General features: G+C 39.4%; 1 protein-coding gene and 1 pseudogene across 2 annotated transcripts in view; both read right to left on the reverse strand.

Annotated features, from left to right (window-relative positions):
- The window catches only part of LOC309664384 (low-density lipoprotein receptor-related protein 12-like), a 128,502-nt pseudogene that overhangs the window by 79,712 nt on the left and 32,106 nt on the right, over window positions 1–16,684 (reverse strand). The window lies entirely within an intron of this gene.
- LOC309664479 (V-type proton ATPase subunit B, brain isoform-like) overlaps window positions 1–16,684 on the reverse strand; it is a 105,745-nt gene that overhangs the window by 54,968 nt on the left and 34,093 nt on the right. The window lies entirely within an intron of this gene.

Consider the following 16,684-nt stretch of genomic DNA (forward strand, 5'->3'; position numbering starts at 1 on the left):
AGTGTCATGTAAACAGTCCTTAACACAAAAAAACTAGCTTTAAAAAAAATTTTCCCCATTGTCCTGACATCTAATTTGAGGCTCTCATAATAAGGTCTGACACTTTAGACAACATTTATTATCTTTTTTATTAGGGGCTATTATTAACATCCATGTCCTGTTTACAAACGCTGTTACGACCAAGTACATGTCAGGAGGTGTGTGACATGGTTACAAGACAGGTCAAAGGAAAATGGAAGTGGAGCGCTTACATCAGGGTGTGGAGGTGAAACTAGCAAGTGGGCACATCTGTTGCTTCACTATGTCCTCTGCTAATGGCACTACGTGTATAACCCTTAGCAAAATTTAAAGCTCACAAATTCTTTAAAACTCAAATTCTTTCTAAGATTTCCTCATTTCCTGCAATCTTTATTCCAAAATTCCAAAATTTCCTCTCAACCACAAGCACAATGTCTTTTCCTTTGATCCACACCTTAAACATGCCACAACTCTGGCTGTTCTGTAATGCATTATTAAACTTTTTATTTTGAAATAATTTCAGATTTACAAACGAGTTGCAAAGATGGGATAGGGAGTTCCTGTCTACTTTTTACTCAGTGTGTCCTAATATTAATATCTGACATCACCATGGTATTTTGATCAAAACTAAGCTATTAACACTGGTACAATGGTAACAAAACGACAAACTTTCCTTTGATGTCTCCAGTTTTTCCACTAACTAACTCCCTTTTTCTGTTCCAGAACCCCACATTGCATTTAGTCACCTTGTCTCCTTAGTGTCTTCCAACCTGTGATAGTTTTCAGTCTTTCTTTGTCTTTAATAACAAGATTGATCACCACCCAACACCTCCCTGCTACTTCTACTGATTTGTGCAAAGGTCCCATCTAATGTTTGATGAATGATAAGTCCTTCTGGGTTCTAGCTGAGGGTTAACTAACAGTCCCAAGTAACATTACTCTGCAACTGCCTGTAATTTTATAATAATTGCCAAAAGAAGTCAGAAATTAGGTGTTGGCATTTAGCTGATCATTTTAACTTAAAGGTTCTACATTTGAAGTTTTATATGAATCAGTTTCAATCTCTGCGAAACTGCTAAATGTCCTGTATTCTTAGTATCAAGGTTGTAAAGAATGTACTGAAGATACTTCTTCTTTTTGCATTTCGCAATCTTGCTCTGTCATCTTTAATCTCTCCTGAAGCGGGAAGTACCATCAACACGGGCACCACATGTACAGAAACGCAACAGAGTAAAAAGCGTCAGCATGCTTCCAGCATCTGCCCTGGGACCAGCCTCTCCCACAGATGCAGCCACGTCTCTGTCAACCACTCTTCACCATCTGCAGGTAATCAACCTTGAACATTTCATATTCCTTACCTGTGGTGAGAAGGTGCTACTGGTATGCAAATTAAGCTATCTGATTAAGTAGGTACTCTGATAAAGTAATGAAACTGCAGAATTCCCTGTGCTGCAAAGCAATTCATTTCAGCTGGGTAACACAGCCACGGCGTAATCCCCAGACCCCTGTAGGGTGATGATGTTGAATTACTGTGCATTCGCCCATGCACGCAGTCCACCGGGGTAGATGCCCTTTTTTCTAATGACTGGAAAAAGTGGGAAATGCACAAATGTAACCTGAGGACTGTTAGGGAGCCCCGAACAGTTTTACTGACGGGTAAGGGAGATCACTGCTCTGTAATGGAAAACAAAACAAAATACACTGAAACAACATTAAAGTGGGTACGCTTGAGCACAGCCGCCCCACCAGCTCTTAGCTGCAGAGCAGTGGTTCTGAAACTGATCAGCCTGCATTATTCAATGTTGCAAATCTTCAGTAAATTCCCCCTGGGAATCAACACCCCCTGAAACAGAGCCCAGGGATTTGCAATTACTGTTTTGGAGTCACCAGTGCTGAACCCACAAGAAAGGCACTTGCCCTCCCACCCAGCTCTTCCCCTGACCACACCACAGACTGTCTTTTTCCATTGTCACCGTCCTGTCTCCTGCCTCAGCCCCTTAGTTGAATAAAGTGTCACAATTCATACAAAGGAAAACATGTCCAGAGGGTCTGACTTGCACAGAACAAGGTTCCACAGCTTAGGACACTGAACACAAAACATCCCTCCCAGCAAAGTGTGATAGGTATGCTTTAGGGCTGCAATGAGAATTCAACAAGAAGCTGTGTTAGAGCATCTAGCACAATACTTTCTCTCCCATACACGATCGCAAGACGGGAGACAGTCATGGTGAAAGAGGGGTGACATCCAGAGTGTGGGGCATTGCAGTCTTTTCATTACTGAATGGCCCGTTACCTGCCACTTTATACTAGATAAAGGAGAGAAAATGAGGAAAGCCAAAACTTGTCACAAGCATGTGATGTGTTCAGGACCCTTCCAGATCCTCTAAGTGCTACCTCACAACTCCTCCATGCACCCGGCAAGTGGGACGGGTGTTACAGTCTCTGCTTTGCAGACAAGCAAAAAACAATCATTTTAGGTTCGGGTGAGGGTATTTTATAAAAGCTTAGCTCCCTTTTCATTCTCTACCCCTTCTAAGAACATATCCCTGTGATTTGTCAGTTATTCAGTATTGTTTGCTTATCAATACCAGACTGTCTTTTATATTGATACACTGGCAGATATATTGGAAGGTTTCTGTCTCTAGTTAGCCTGTGTGATTGTTTCCCCCACCTTTCGTTGGCTCAGACACAGGCAGTGACTTGTGTCTTTGGGGAGAGGAAAGGCTGAACAGGAAACTCTCAGCGAGGGCGAGGGCCTTAATTATTCTGGTCACTGATCAAGATGAAAATGACCCCTGCCCCTGGTGGCCACGGGGCATGCACTGTCATAATGAGTGTCAGCTTTGTGTAGAGGGGGAAATTACCCAGAGGTGAAAAGGAGAATAGCTCATGCCTTCTTCAAGTTGGAACAAGGTCCAGAGCAGAAAGATACCGAAGGGAGCAAAGTCAAGTGGGATAATCTGAAGTGAACAGACTAACCTATCTCCAGGGCATCTAAATGTCAAGCAAGTAAATGGCTAAATTGAAATTGTAACCAAGGGAAGTTTCCCTCCAAGATCTTCATTACATTGTCTCAAATGGGAGCTCATCAAGCTCTGTGTATTTCTTTCCTCACTTAAATGCATCTTAATTCACAGAAAACTCATTCCAGATTCCAGGCGGGGCTGGCTGAGTGGGGAGAGGGTGAGATAAGCAGGAGTAACAGATGTTCCCAGGAAAAAGGGGCCATAGGGCGGCAGGCCCTGGGGATGCTCTCTGACCATCGCACTCAGAGATCTCTGGGATTTATATATTGGTGTTTTTGTCACAACCCTGCCTACATTGCTGAGGGAAATTTAAGCATTTGCTCCAGCTCTGATTTCTTAAGGAGCAATTCCAACTATCTACATATACCATTTCTGGCTATCAGGATGTAAAAAATGCAGAAATCCTCCCTCTGGACCTGTCTAGGTAACCTCTGATTCCTTTTCTGCTGTGCTTCCTGCAGTCTGCTAGCAGCCTGAGCAGGAGACAACAGGTAGTTTTCCAAAAAGTGCATCCATAATGAAAAAAATCACACAGAGCTGCCTAATTGTAAAACAGATTCCTGTACTAAATGCAGACATACCCTATGATGGTTTTGTAAACAGACAATTTAAAATTAAATAAAAAATAAGTGTATACTTGTTAATTTGTGATTCAAATTAAATGCCAGTGATATTAAAGAAAAAAAGTACAGTGTGACTGTTCACATGTGACTCCCTTAAATTCTGTGTGCAGTGTCCCGAGGGACAACTTTCAATGCCCTTGGCAATTAACATTCATCGCTGCAGCTCTTTCTGCATAAAATAAACAAAAATCCATTGCTACTGTGTGTTTTGTTTTGCTTCTCTCATAGACACTCCTGACCAAGTTTTAAAGAAACACACAGTAGAGAGGCATTCAGATCTGAACTGATCTCAGGCTTTGCAGTTCTTATGTGTTTGAAGTTCTGTATTGACAAGACTATAAGATGATTTTGCTAATTTCTCACCTTAGAAATAAAATACGAATTGCCCAGCAAGCCTATAAACCATCCGAACATGTACTAAATACCTCATGCATGACTGAATAAAATGTATGACCAAGTTTATTTGTGCATCTCCCGTGAAATCTTCATGTTTATGAGAGATGCAGCTCTGAGATCTGGTCTAATTCTATAAAAGCATCATTGTGCATCTTTCAGAGGCCCCCTGAGTTATTCAGAACAGATATGATTCCAGATCATTCTTGAGGCCACTCAGAATAGCTGCATCTCCCTCTGATATGTAGAGAACAGTGGGGAATCCAGGATGCCCAGAAGGGCAGGAGGCCAGGCGTTCTGCTCCAAGGCCCCCACCACTTCCCAGGAACACACCGTTACTCTTCTTAAGGCAAGAGCTCCTTTTTCTTTTTAATTAAATTCAGTGTAGGATCATGTCAGGAAATGCAAGGGTGAGATGCTTAGAAATAAAACCATGAGTACTAAAATTATCCATCCATACTTGACTGCTCAGTTAACCAGAAGCCTTTGGAAAAAAAGTCCATTAATGGTAAAACTTACATTTTCTTTAGTGATGTTATGTAGCTGAATTCATTACAATTTGTAAGCACACTGTGAAAGCCTTGGATAAAAAGAGATATGTACAGACGAGCTGCTATACAAAATAGAGTAGTAAAATGAGAATGCAAAAAGGATGAGGTCTGAGCATCACAAAATGTAAATACTACTGACAAAGGTGCATTTTTCTGGGGTGTAGGCATTCATCCCCAGCAAAGTATGGCATTATTTTGTGTCGGAGAAAAGCCTGCTCCACTGGATTTCCTTGGAGGAAACATGGCAACAAGGGAAGAGTCTACTGCAAGGATCACAGGACAGAGAGAACAGGGAACCCCTGAAATACCATCTTCCAGTCAGCCCCTAGTCCAGAAGCTCCTCATTAATGTTCAGAGCAAAGGTGGGAGTAGCTGACCACAGGGTCCACTGAGATATTCCATTAGCCTTTGCCACTGGCTGTGGCCTTCCTGGACCAGTCTCTGTGCCACAAGTTAAACCAGAAGTTCAAGACTCCTGTGTGCTTTGATCATTAGTGATCCCAGATGCCTCATGAAAGGTTGCTAATTGAACCTCACCCCTTTGGCAGGATTGAAGGTCACCTCACTTGGTACGTCTTTCATCAGTGACTCCAAACAAGAAAAAGGGAATATCCCTACAAGAGGCAATGTAATTGCATTGGATGAGTAAAGCAATATGTGATGGGACAAAATATATCTCCATAGGGATGCCAATAATATTTATTAAAAGTGGAGTAAACAAAGACATCATGGTGTATGTCAAGGATACATACTGTTAAATAAATAACTTTCATGAACATTTCTGTATATTATACATGATACAAAAGTGAATTATTTTGGAAAAGAACAGAGTAGAATTTGCTAGACAACTATTTTTGAATTTGGATAGTGCTTAGAAGGGCTTCCACATATCTTTTGGGAAGTTGCCAAGTACGTCATAGGCAGTACTTACTTTTGGAAAAATACTATGGCAAAATTGTGGCCACCATAAGATACTTACTGGGCAGATAATAAACACAGACATAATTTTGCAAGGATAAACTGTTGTGTTTTTCATTCCTCTCCGGTAAATCCTGTTAGCCGGTGATCATTATCCCATGAAGCCCTAGCGAAGCCAGGGAGGGCAAAGACCAACTAAGAAAATAGGAAACAGGACGTGTGATGTCTCCCTCTTTGGCAGGAAGAAGAGACGGGAACCCAGACGATCGTGGGAAAGAGAGGAAATGGAGGAAGGGTAAAAGGTGGTGGGAGGGTGATTCAGACACCTTGCTCGGGAGCGAAGTCCCAGGGGGATCAGAAAAGTGAGAGGAATAAGCAAGCTGTGGAAAGGCTTTGTCTTGGCTTCCATTTGGAATTTTGGGAGATCACCTTGTAGGGGGCTGTGTAGTCATTACTAACGGTTGCCAACTATTTCCCTTCTTCTACCTTCCAGGCACTTGGAGGATTGCGATTTCCACGCCCCCTGGTGGTTGGGTGGGGCTATGTGACCAGCTCTGGCCAACAAGCTCTGAGTGGAAGTGATAGGTTACCTCTGGACTAAACTGCCAGGACAAAACCATTTGACGATCTTTTTCCCCTTGGTACGGTGAACCAGACTGCCCACAGGCCATCAAAAGGGGGCACAGAAGTGAGATGAGAGTCTGACTGGATCTGAACAGAAGGTCAACTTGGCAAAGGCAGATTAAACCTGTAACCAAGGCTGCTCAGGCTGGAAACCAAATGAGACTCATGGTCAGGCTTCAGGGAGGCAAGAAGTGACATCGCAAAGATCCCTTCCAGGAGGGACAATGATCTGTTCCCTGGGAACACGGTCTTACCAAGAGGTAAATCCGCCACAGGCTTCAGGAGCAGGTGCCAAGTAACCCTCAGCGTTAAAAGCAGACAAACTCCCTTCAGCAGATAGCAATGAGCTGAGCCGCAACGTGAGAAGCCCCACCATCCAGCTCCATGAGGGCACCAGCCCTTCTGTAAACCCAAACACTGTCTTGGAAAGAAGCAGGAACAAAGAAATCTGAGCATCCCTGGAAGATGTTCATCCATTCAAAAGAATCCACTGAATCCAAAAGAGACTGAAGATTGCCTTATTCTGGGGGTAGTGCTATAATTTGGGCTACTTGGTAGAGAGAAATGACAACATTGCCTCCCTGAAGGTTGTTGACAACGCTGAAAAACACGTTTGGTTTGTTCTGGTTTGTCTCATGTAGCATCTTAGGTTCTATGGAGGTAACCTGGAGACTCCAGACCTTGAAAAGGACCATGGGAAAATCTGAGCAGATGAGTTCTGTGTGACAACTGTACGGCAGGGTCTGCACGAACCCTGGGATTTGGGGGCTTCTCCTCTCACATGCTACCATCATGCCGTGATTTAATAAAGTTGCCTGGTCACCAAGACAGTGCTCTGTGCTTTAGAACATGGGTGTATTTTACATGGATGCTATTACATTTGGCCTGTCCACTGCACTCAATACCCACAGTTGCATCTGCAGGATCATTTGTTAAGAAAAATCGGAAAAAGAATGTGTCTTGGCCCTAATAGGTCTAAAAACTTTTAGGAAGCACAGATAAACAGAATGAAAAATCTGACATCCAGAGGCAAAAAGTCCCCAGTACATTCATATGCCTTTATAAAAATCTGGTTTGCAAGCCCTTTTATTGCCATCTGAATTGCTCAGACTAGTATTTGGGAATACTGACCAGTTCTACCAGGCACCTAGCCTGTGAATAAAAGATAGAAATACTGGAGAACTACGATTTTATGAAAAAATATGAGGGACAAGTTTATTATTATAAGATTTGCATCAAACATTTTTGATGTATTCAGTAATATTCTGATTTATATCAGGAGTTGATATACGTCTAGATATTTTAAATTATTATTCACTCTTTCCATTTTCTAACATTTCTTTGTAAAAAACAGTGAATTTTACATCACAGCTTATTTGGGATATTGCAGAGTCCAAATAATCAGACGTTCCAGGTTATAAGAAAATATTTAGTGTCTGATGCCCAGGCCTAAGCATTTTCTGCTAATCGAATCATGTGTATTTATTTCCTGCTAAAACCTGGAGTATTAACTTGTACTAGTAAATGTACTTCCTAAAGTGAGAAATAAATATCTTAACGCTGAGAATTGTTGCTAATATGCTCAGCCATCAATTGTATTGGGAGCATTAGACAAAATCTTTCCTGGCTCCACCAACACATAAGTCTGTTGTGAGGAAATATGATCAATGTCTCGGTACGGGAAAGGTGAAGAATTACAAAGAGAAAAGAAAACATCCAGTCAGTTCAGCTTGTCTCCATCTACTTTCTGTTTGCAATACACAATATAGTAATCTGATATGCCATTTTTGATCAAGTTAAATTTAAAGCAGTCTCATTTGCGCTGTCAGTGATGAGTGGCTTGCCGCATTAGAGGGCGTGATTTTCAGCATCTGGGCCATGCATGGAGTTGTCCCTCTTTCTGGGGATGATTGTTTATGCAAGCACTTTGGGGGAACAAAAAAGGAGAACAAAATGTGTGTACACTTCCTCCTAATCAATCTCAATCAGCTCTGGCCAGACCACTCATCTCACCACCACGCCTGCGGTGACTAAAGAGGACACGTCACGTGGCTAAAAAGAACATGTTATCCGGAGTTGGAAAGCAGCATCTGAAATGCTAAAGCCAGTTTCATGAAGGGTCACCTACAGTAACAATAATTGTAAAAACAAAAGGTTATTTTCACATGCAAGATCTAGAATGAAAGTCCAGCGTGGTTTACTCTAAGGTAGTTTTTTTACTTTTGGTTTTGGTTTTTTAACTTTTGTTTTGAATAAACTTGGATAAACTGCATAAAGTTCCTTTAGGAGATTTTTGAGAAGAAAAAAATGAAGTCAATATTATAGCATGTTCTTATTTAGAATACACAGATTTCAGCAATCTTGATTTTATATGAGAAATATTAGGTCACTTGTAATTCTAGGAAATATCAATTTAATATTGATGGAAACAAATTCAGCTAATATGAATAGTCAAACCCAATTTGACTGTAAAGATGTAAAGCTTCAAGAACTTTACATTTTTATGTAATGGCATCAATTTTCTTGAATAGGTATATGAATACATGTACGTGTCTGTGGTTTACCCCTTAAAAAAAATCCATCAGTTCTGAAAAATTATACATTCAGACATTTCCAGTAATTTGTGTTTCTCTGTATAAAAAGGTAAGGTGTATGACCTCAGAGGGGATACTTTGTTAAATGTATTATCTGGAACCCAATCCCAGACTTCAAAATGGGAATGCTAGAGGAACCAGACTAGAAATTTCAAAAGTAAACTCCAGGAGCACTTAGTCCAATGTTGAGTGATGATACTAGCCCATTACTATCTCTACAATAACCAACACTTCCATTAGGGAGCTCACAGAAAACACTGGCAAACAGGTGGTAACATGCTCAGGAATCATGGTTTTCAAAGATGCAAGGTCTGCATCTCTCTGCTTTGGCCCACCTGTCCCTAGAAACGCCTGGATCCCTCCTAACTTCTCTGCTCATTCCTCTTAATATCCTTCATAGACTTCTTTCTTCTATTTATTGCAAAGTCTTTTCTAAGAAATATTTTACTACTTTTCATAAATTAATAGAAAACAAAATAAATACATAAACTGCATAAGTAAAAAATATGTAAAAGAGAAAACATGAAATGTGCAATAAGTTCTAGTCAATTAATTAATATTTGTTATGTGTTGAATCAGTGAAGTACTTTAAAATCATAAAATGCCTTAAAGTTTGAATTATTTGGCTTTGGGGGGTTATACAGTGGGTCAGATTTATATATATGCACACACATACAATCAAAAATTATGTATAGACTATTCTCTTACTACCTTTATGTATCAGGTAGATGAATTGATCAGCTGCTATGTATAAAGTTCTTGGTGGAAGCTGTGATATTTGAGACATTTCTAATTCTTAATGAACATTCTAGAAGCGCAATGACTTATGGGCAAAATAAGAAACTAGGGGTGTAAGACAGACCACCTTCTTTAAAACTTCCAAATACCACAACACAGACCAAGGAAATTTTAACCATACAATCAGGGAGTCTAACATGATTTTCCTCACTAGATCATACACAAAATATTCCAAAAAGCTAAAACTACTATATATGAAGAATCATCGCCCTCATTATATTCATCCACATTTCATACTATCCACATTTTACATCATAATCATCTAAACTAAAGTGAACTAATATGTTCTCCAGCATTTACCAAGGCAAAGGAAATGTCAATAAAGACTCTGGGATGCTGGCTTTTAACAGAAAACACATATAGATAATCCTTCAGAAGGAATATTGATAAATTGTGCTGTCTAAAGCATGCTTTAGAAATGGGTCTGAAATCAGGTGGTAATATCTAGGGATATTTAGTGAAATGTACACTATATGCAATCAGAGTAGCAACAACCATGAAAAAAAAACCCTCATCAGTTGATTGCCACTCTTAAAATAATTAATTTAAATTTGCAAAGAGAGTAGTTTAAATATAAAAGATAAGCTTTGTACTTACCATTTTATAATGATGGCTTATAATAATCTGAGTTATTAGTTTTTTAATTAAATATAATGGAAATAAGTTCATCTTAAGCTTCAGGATTTTCCCTTCTAATGTTTATAAACTTCCCAGTGCCACCATATTGATAGCACTGGAGGCCTGAATCATAAAGATACTCTACACATGCAAATTAGAAACACAACACACAAGCCCCTCGGGCCTCTTTAAACTAATTAAATATGGCTTATTTAGTTTTTACAATTTTAGGGAAACCACTGGAAAGTTTAGATGTTAAGCTGATATTAGAATAACCACCAGACCGAAAATGGGTAATTTGATAACTGATCTCATTGAAATCTGGTTTCAAGGAGAATATATTTTTACTGGGGTGCTAAAAATGATTATGAATGATGCTTTGAGGAGTAAATATCTGGCCACAAAATGCTTTTTCCTGGGAAAAGACCATGAAGGTGGACAATTAATGGACATGCCTTCCCATCCTGAGCTCACTGAATTTCTTCACCTGTGTTCTTACTCTTCCCTGCCAATCGATTTGATCACTTACTAGGTTCCCAAATTTGATCCTTAAGGACACAGTAAAGTTCAAGCTAGACTTTAACTCTGATCTTAGAAATGTCAAAGAAAGGGAGGAAAACACTCAATTCCTTAGTAGTATCTCCAGAATTTACAGCAGTGCGTTTACATGGGACACAGTTAATTTTCACTTTTACTTTCTGAATTCATCTTTCATTTAAAAAATCTATCCCTTAAAACAGTAGCAAAACAAAAGCAGAAATAGACACAGACGTAGAGAACAAATGTATGGATACCAAGGGGGAAAGGGGTGGGGTGGGAGGAATTAGGAGACTGGGATTGACATATATACATTATTGATACTATGTATAAAATAGACAAGTGATGGGAACATACTGTATAGCACAGGGAGCTCTACCTAATGCACTGTGGTGACCGAAGTGGGAGGGAAGTCCAGAAGGGAGGGGCTATCTGTACGGGTGTGGCTGATTCATTTTGTTGTGCAGTGGAGGCTAACACAACATTGTCAAGCAACCATACTCCAATAAAAGTTAATCCAAAAAAGTAGCAAAGCATTTGAATTTGAAGTGTATGTATTCACTTATTTAATCCACTGAATTAGTATTTGTGCAACAGAAGAGGTAATTCACTCGACAACATTCAAGTAGCAAAAATGGACCTTTCCAAAAAGTAAGTCATTAACTCCCTTCCCACTAATAGGAAGGGAATCTTTATTTTCAGTAGCAGCCTTCACCTGGTCTCCTCCCAGGCCAAGTCCTGGGAATGGAGTCATTTTCCCATGACATCCTTTGGCAGCTTCACATCTTGCAAACATCAGGCTTCCCCAGTGGCCGCAGCACTGGCTCCTTCTTGTGTTGTTGTAGTTATTCATGACCAGCGCACTTGACTAGTCACCCTTCTGTCGCCGGTCCTAAAACTAAAAAGGGATGATAACCCTGGAAAAAATCTAGACTCCAATAATTCCCTTCTCATAAATCTTATTGCTGATCATTTGCTGGCAATCAATAGGGAAGGAAGATATCAAAACAAACCAAACAATGGATCATAAGCAAGAAGAAAGCTAGCAGAGGAATACTAGCAGATATGATGAACCTGCTGCTTTCTTCAGTTTCATTAAACTCAATATAATTAAGTTTTGACCTATAAGAAGGAATATGAACTAAAAATGAAAATAATTCTCTCTGGGAAAGAATCAGGGTGGCTTGACAAGAAGACAGCTGCAGACTCACCATCTCTGCGATTAAGACTTGCAAAGCCAGGGCCGTGGCTGCTGGACCGCTCTGAGGAGCTGCTGAAGGAAGCCCGGGGCAGGGCAGACGCCAGAGGAGCGTCACAGCTATCTGGGGGGAAACACCACGTGCGGGTTAATACACTGATTAAAGCTTTCCTGTCCTCTCTTCCTCTCTTCTTCCTTCCCTCTTACTTTCCTTTCCTTCCTATTTCTCTGCCACCCTCCCTTCTCTTCTTCCTTAATTTCCTTTCTTTTTAGTTAACAGGCTAGGAAAATGCTAGAGCCTGTGACAAACATGGTACTCGTACCATGGCCAATTCAAAGCTATCAACGTGATGTCACTGACCAGGAAGTTGGAAAAAGAATCATTATATAGTATTTTCACCACGCCGACACAAGGTATGTAAATAACCTCAAGAGCACTGATAACAGCAAGATGACATAAAGTAGGAAGTGGTGAGTTTTCAGAATGTATTACTTTTGTTTTAATATGATTTAATTAATTATGTTTATGTCATTTAATTTTTAATAATGATTGTATTTTCATGCAAAATTCATGAAAAGTTAATGATTGGCTCTTGCTAGCTGCTAAAAATTGGTTCCAGCACGTCACTCCTAAATGGGAAAATATTAAAAGTATTTCCTTGAAAATCAGAAAGAACACTTTCACAGACACCACCGTTCCTATTGAACATTGCACTGAAAGTCCTATCAGTACGTAAGAGAAAATTTAAAAATTAAAAGCACAAAATTGGATAAAAAAGAGCAACCGTTATCGTTTCCAGATGATACGATTATGGAGGTAGAAATTCTGAAAGTCATTGGCTAGCTTAACAATTCATTATACAAAAGCTGATAGTATTTCTAAACTTATCCATAGTTAGAAATTAAATTAAATAGAATAGCAAATACTAACAAAACATATAAAGTATCTAAGAATGAATCCTACAGAATTTGCAGGACATTTATGGAGATTATTATAAAAATTGTATTGAAAGACATTAAAGAAAAACTACATAAATTCAGACTACAATGATTGCAAATAGGAAGACTACTTTTAAGGTACTGGTTTTCCCTAGCTTGATCTAAAGATTCATTAGAAGTTCAATCAAAGCTCAGGAGGGTTTTTCACAGAACTTGAAGCAGTGAACCACACAGCTCAGGGGTTCTTAACGTGTGGTACAAATATGATATAGGGGGTCTGTTGAGATGAATAGAAAAAAATTACATCTTTATTTTCACTAACCTCTAGCTAAATTTAGCATATTCTTCAGTCACAAATGTAGACAAACCAGACTATATTCACCAGTGCCCGTGCATATGTTACCAACATAAGTTACAGATATTTTAATAGCAATCGTTGTCCAAGACATCTAGAAATATTGTTTATGGTCCCCTTTACTTCAAAATAACAGTATTTATTAAAGTCACCACTAGATCTTGTTTTTGAATGCGCTAATAACTAAGAAGACACTATGTTACAATTTCTAGTACATTGATATCAGCATTTCAATATAACTATTTACTTTGTAACCCTATGTATACATTTTATGCATTTACAAGCATTGCTGTGAGAAGGGGTCAGGCTTCAGCAAAGTGCCCGAAGGGTCCTTGGCACAAGGAAGAGCAAAGAAACACCCGTTGTGAGTGTGTGCACTGCAAGTACAAAGCTGTTGAGACATTACTGGGGCATTATTAGCCATTCAGAAAATTCCAGAAGATTGGGATCATCCACAATCCACAGTCAGCTGTGCTAACTCGAATGTTAACGTGACAGTTTCTCAGGGGACAATTTCTCTGCCTGTTGAGCAGACCAGGCCTGCATCATTCCCCCTTTAGGTAAAGGGGTCCCAGGGATCTAAGTAACCTGCTCAAAGTCACAGAGCTGGTTGAGGGTAAGTGAAGATTATCTCCATCAACTGTTTAGCTTGGGAAGCCTGCTCCTTTCCCAGCCTCCCCCACCCCCTCCCCCAGCACGGCTTCCTTTCTGAGTCTCCCCAGACGCTCCCCACTCAGTCCCCTCTGCTCACATCTTTCTCATCTCACCGTATTGGGGTCTCTCCTTTCTGGGTTGGAAACAGTGAGGACCAAGTGTAGATTCTGGAGCCAGACAGGGTGTGGGCATGACATTTACCAAGCTGCCTACTCTTGGGAAGTCACTGGCCCTCCCTAAGCCTCAGTTACCTCATCTGTACAATGAGGATGTCACACAACTGAACCACACACCTGGACAAAGGGGAATCACACAATTCATAGGGTTTCTATGAGGATTAATAGTGTTTGCTTTTATTATTTTCAGTATGGTAAGACAAGTCATCACATAAGCGTCTTCAAAATATTCTATAAGGACGTTTTCCCTATAGAGAGATATAGAAGGCAGCATGCAACGTTCCAAGCCATATTCTCATGTTTTATTCTTTCCTCAAAAGAAGGCATACGGGGCTTCCCTGGTGGCGCAGTGGTTGAGAGTCCGCCTGCCAATGCAGGGGACACGGGTTCGAGCCCTGGTCTGGGAAGATCCCGCATGCCGCGGAGCAACTGGGCCCGTGAGCCACAATTGCTGAGCCTGCGCGTCTGGAGCCTGTGCTCCGCAACAAGAGAGGCCATGATAGTGAGAGGCCCGTGCACCGTGATGAAGAGTGGCCCCCGCTTGCCGCAGCTGGAGAGAGCCCTCGCGCACAGGCGAAGACCCAACACAGCCATAAATAAAATAAATAAATAAATTTAAAAAAAAAAAAAAAAAAAAGAAGGCATATGAATCTTAGTCTTTAAAAAAAAAAAAAAAAAAGAGTAAGATGTACTCGCTCTTATGAAGTCATCTTTGCCTTTGAGAAACAATTTTAAAAGTGATCATTTTCTTTCCAACCCTAATTGGTTGTTCCAATTCACTTCCACACAGTCAAATTTGAGAATGCACGTGATCAAAAAACGTGACCATGTCCAATAAGGTACTTGGAAAAGAGCGGCTCTGTGTTTGGACAGTGTTTTCAATACATTCACTGTGTTTTTAACTAAATTACATTCAAGTAAGGTGAAGTCTCAGATGCCACCCAAAAATCTCCTTAACCATTGTTTTCAATCTGAAATGTCTATATTTTATACTACGATTCCTGGAGCCAAAATTGTTAAGACACAATTTAATTTTCTTTTTCTGGAATCATTAAAAAATATTTGATTTCCACTGAATATTATTCTTATCAATAGTCTGATACATACTATTTCTATCCAAAAAAAAGAGATGAATCCTGAAATGCTTCAAAGCTACAACAATTATTCATAAATAATTGTTTTTAACAAACGAGATGGCAAAACAACTGAAAAGTACAACTATTTACCACTTAGGGGGAAAATGAGGTGACTACAAGTAATAATCTTGTAAGAATTAACAAATGAAAATAGACAGATAATATTACAGTTCAATAGGCTAAAGCAAGTTTATTTCTCTTCATAATAACACTCATATTAAGAAGAAATTATTCTATGAAATAATCTCAGTTTTGAAATGCACTTATTCCTTCAAAAGTTCAAATGTACTCAGAAGCTCAAATGTTCTCAGAAAAGCTTGGGAACTCTAAAGGGAAACTGATGAGCCATTGTAACGTGTCTTGTAGAAAATACAGACACACCGTAATTGTTCATGATTTATGTGTGATTCAGATCAGAGTGCTCGGGACAGCCTTGTGTGCATGCTTCTAGAATAAGTTCTTATGTATTAAATGAGCAAACATTGGCTCAGTAGTTGTACCTATTGTAACATCATTTTAATCAATAGCCTATTGTTTGTCCTGCCAACAGAACAGCTTTATACTGAAATTATTAAACAATATTTCAGCTTCTGTTTTTAAAAATTATATATATATTCTTTTCTCCAGGTAAAATCTTAGAAATTTGGAACTTCCCATAGCTGGGGAAAACATAGTTGCCTTAATCCTCTCAATCTAAGTGACACTATCTGAGTGTTTTCCAGACCCTTGACCTCCTCCTAAAACTACTTAAATCTACCCCCTCCATAAATAAAAAGCAGTCCCAGACAAACCTCTTTGGATTACTACAGCTCCTTGGTGATGCATGCTCTTAGTTTCTTCAGAACTTTCAAATCCAGTTTATACACAACTGTATATAAATGGCATCTTTTCAATATGCATTATGTTCTAAAGTAGACTAAAAATTCCTCAGCAAAGAAAATGTCACTTTACTGAATTCATTGAGGAGCTCTAGTAGTTATCTGGTAGCACCTTTAGGATTTTCTATGTCTAATATCATATCATCTGCAAACAGTGACAGTTTTACTTCTTTCTTTTCCAATTTAGATTCCTTTTCTTTTTCTTCTCTGTTTGCCACAGCTAGGACTTCCAAAACTATGTTGAATAAAAGTGGTGAGAGTGGACATCCTTGTCTTGCTCCTGATCTTAGAGGACATGCTTTTAGATTTTCACTGTTGAGTATGATGTTAGCTGTAGGTTAGTTGTATATGGTCTATATTATTTTGAAATATGTTCCCTCTAGGACCCTTTCTGGAGAGTCTTTAATCATAAATAGGTGTTGAATTTTGTCAAAAGCTTTTTCTGCATCTATTGAGATGATCATATGGTTTTTATTCTTTAACTTGTGGTGGTGTATCACAGCCATTGATTTGCAGATACTGAAAAATCCTTGCATCCCTAGGATAAATCCCACTTGATCATAGTGTATGATCCTTTTAATGTATTGTTGGATTTGGATTGCTAGTATTTTGTTGAGGACAGATGAATGGATAAAGAAGATGTGCTAC

This window comes from Balaenoptera physalus, assembly GCF_965194825.1.
Source record: "Balaenoptera physalus genome assembly, chromosome: 7".
Classification (NCBI taxonomy): domain Eukaryota; kingdom Metazoa; phylum Chordata; class Mammalia; order Artiodactyla; family Balaenopteridae; genus Balaenoptera; species Balaenoptera physalus.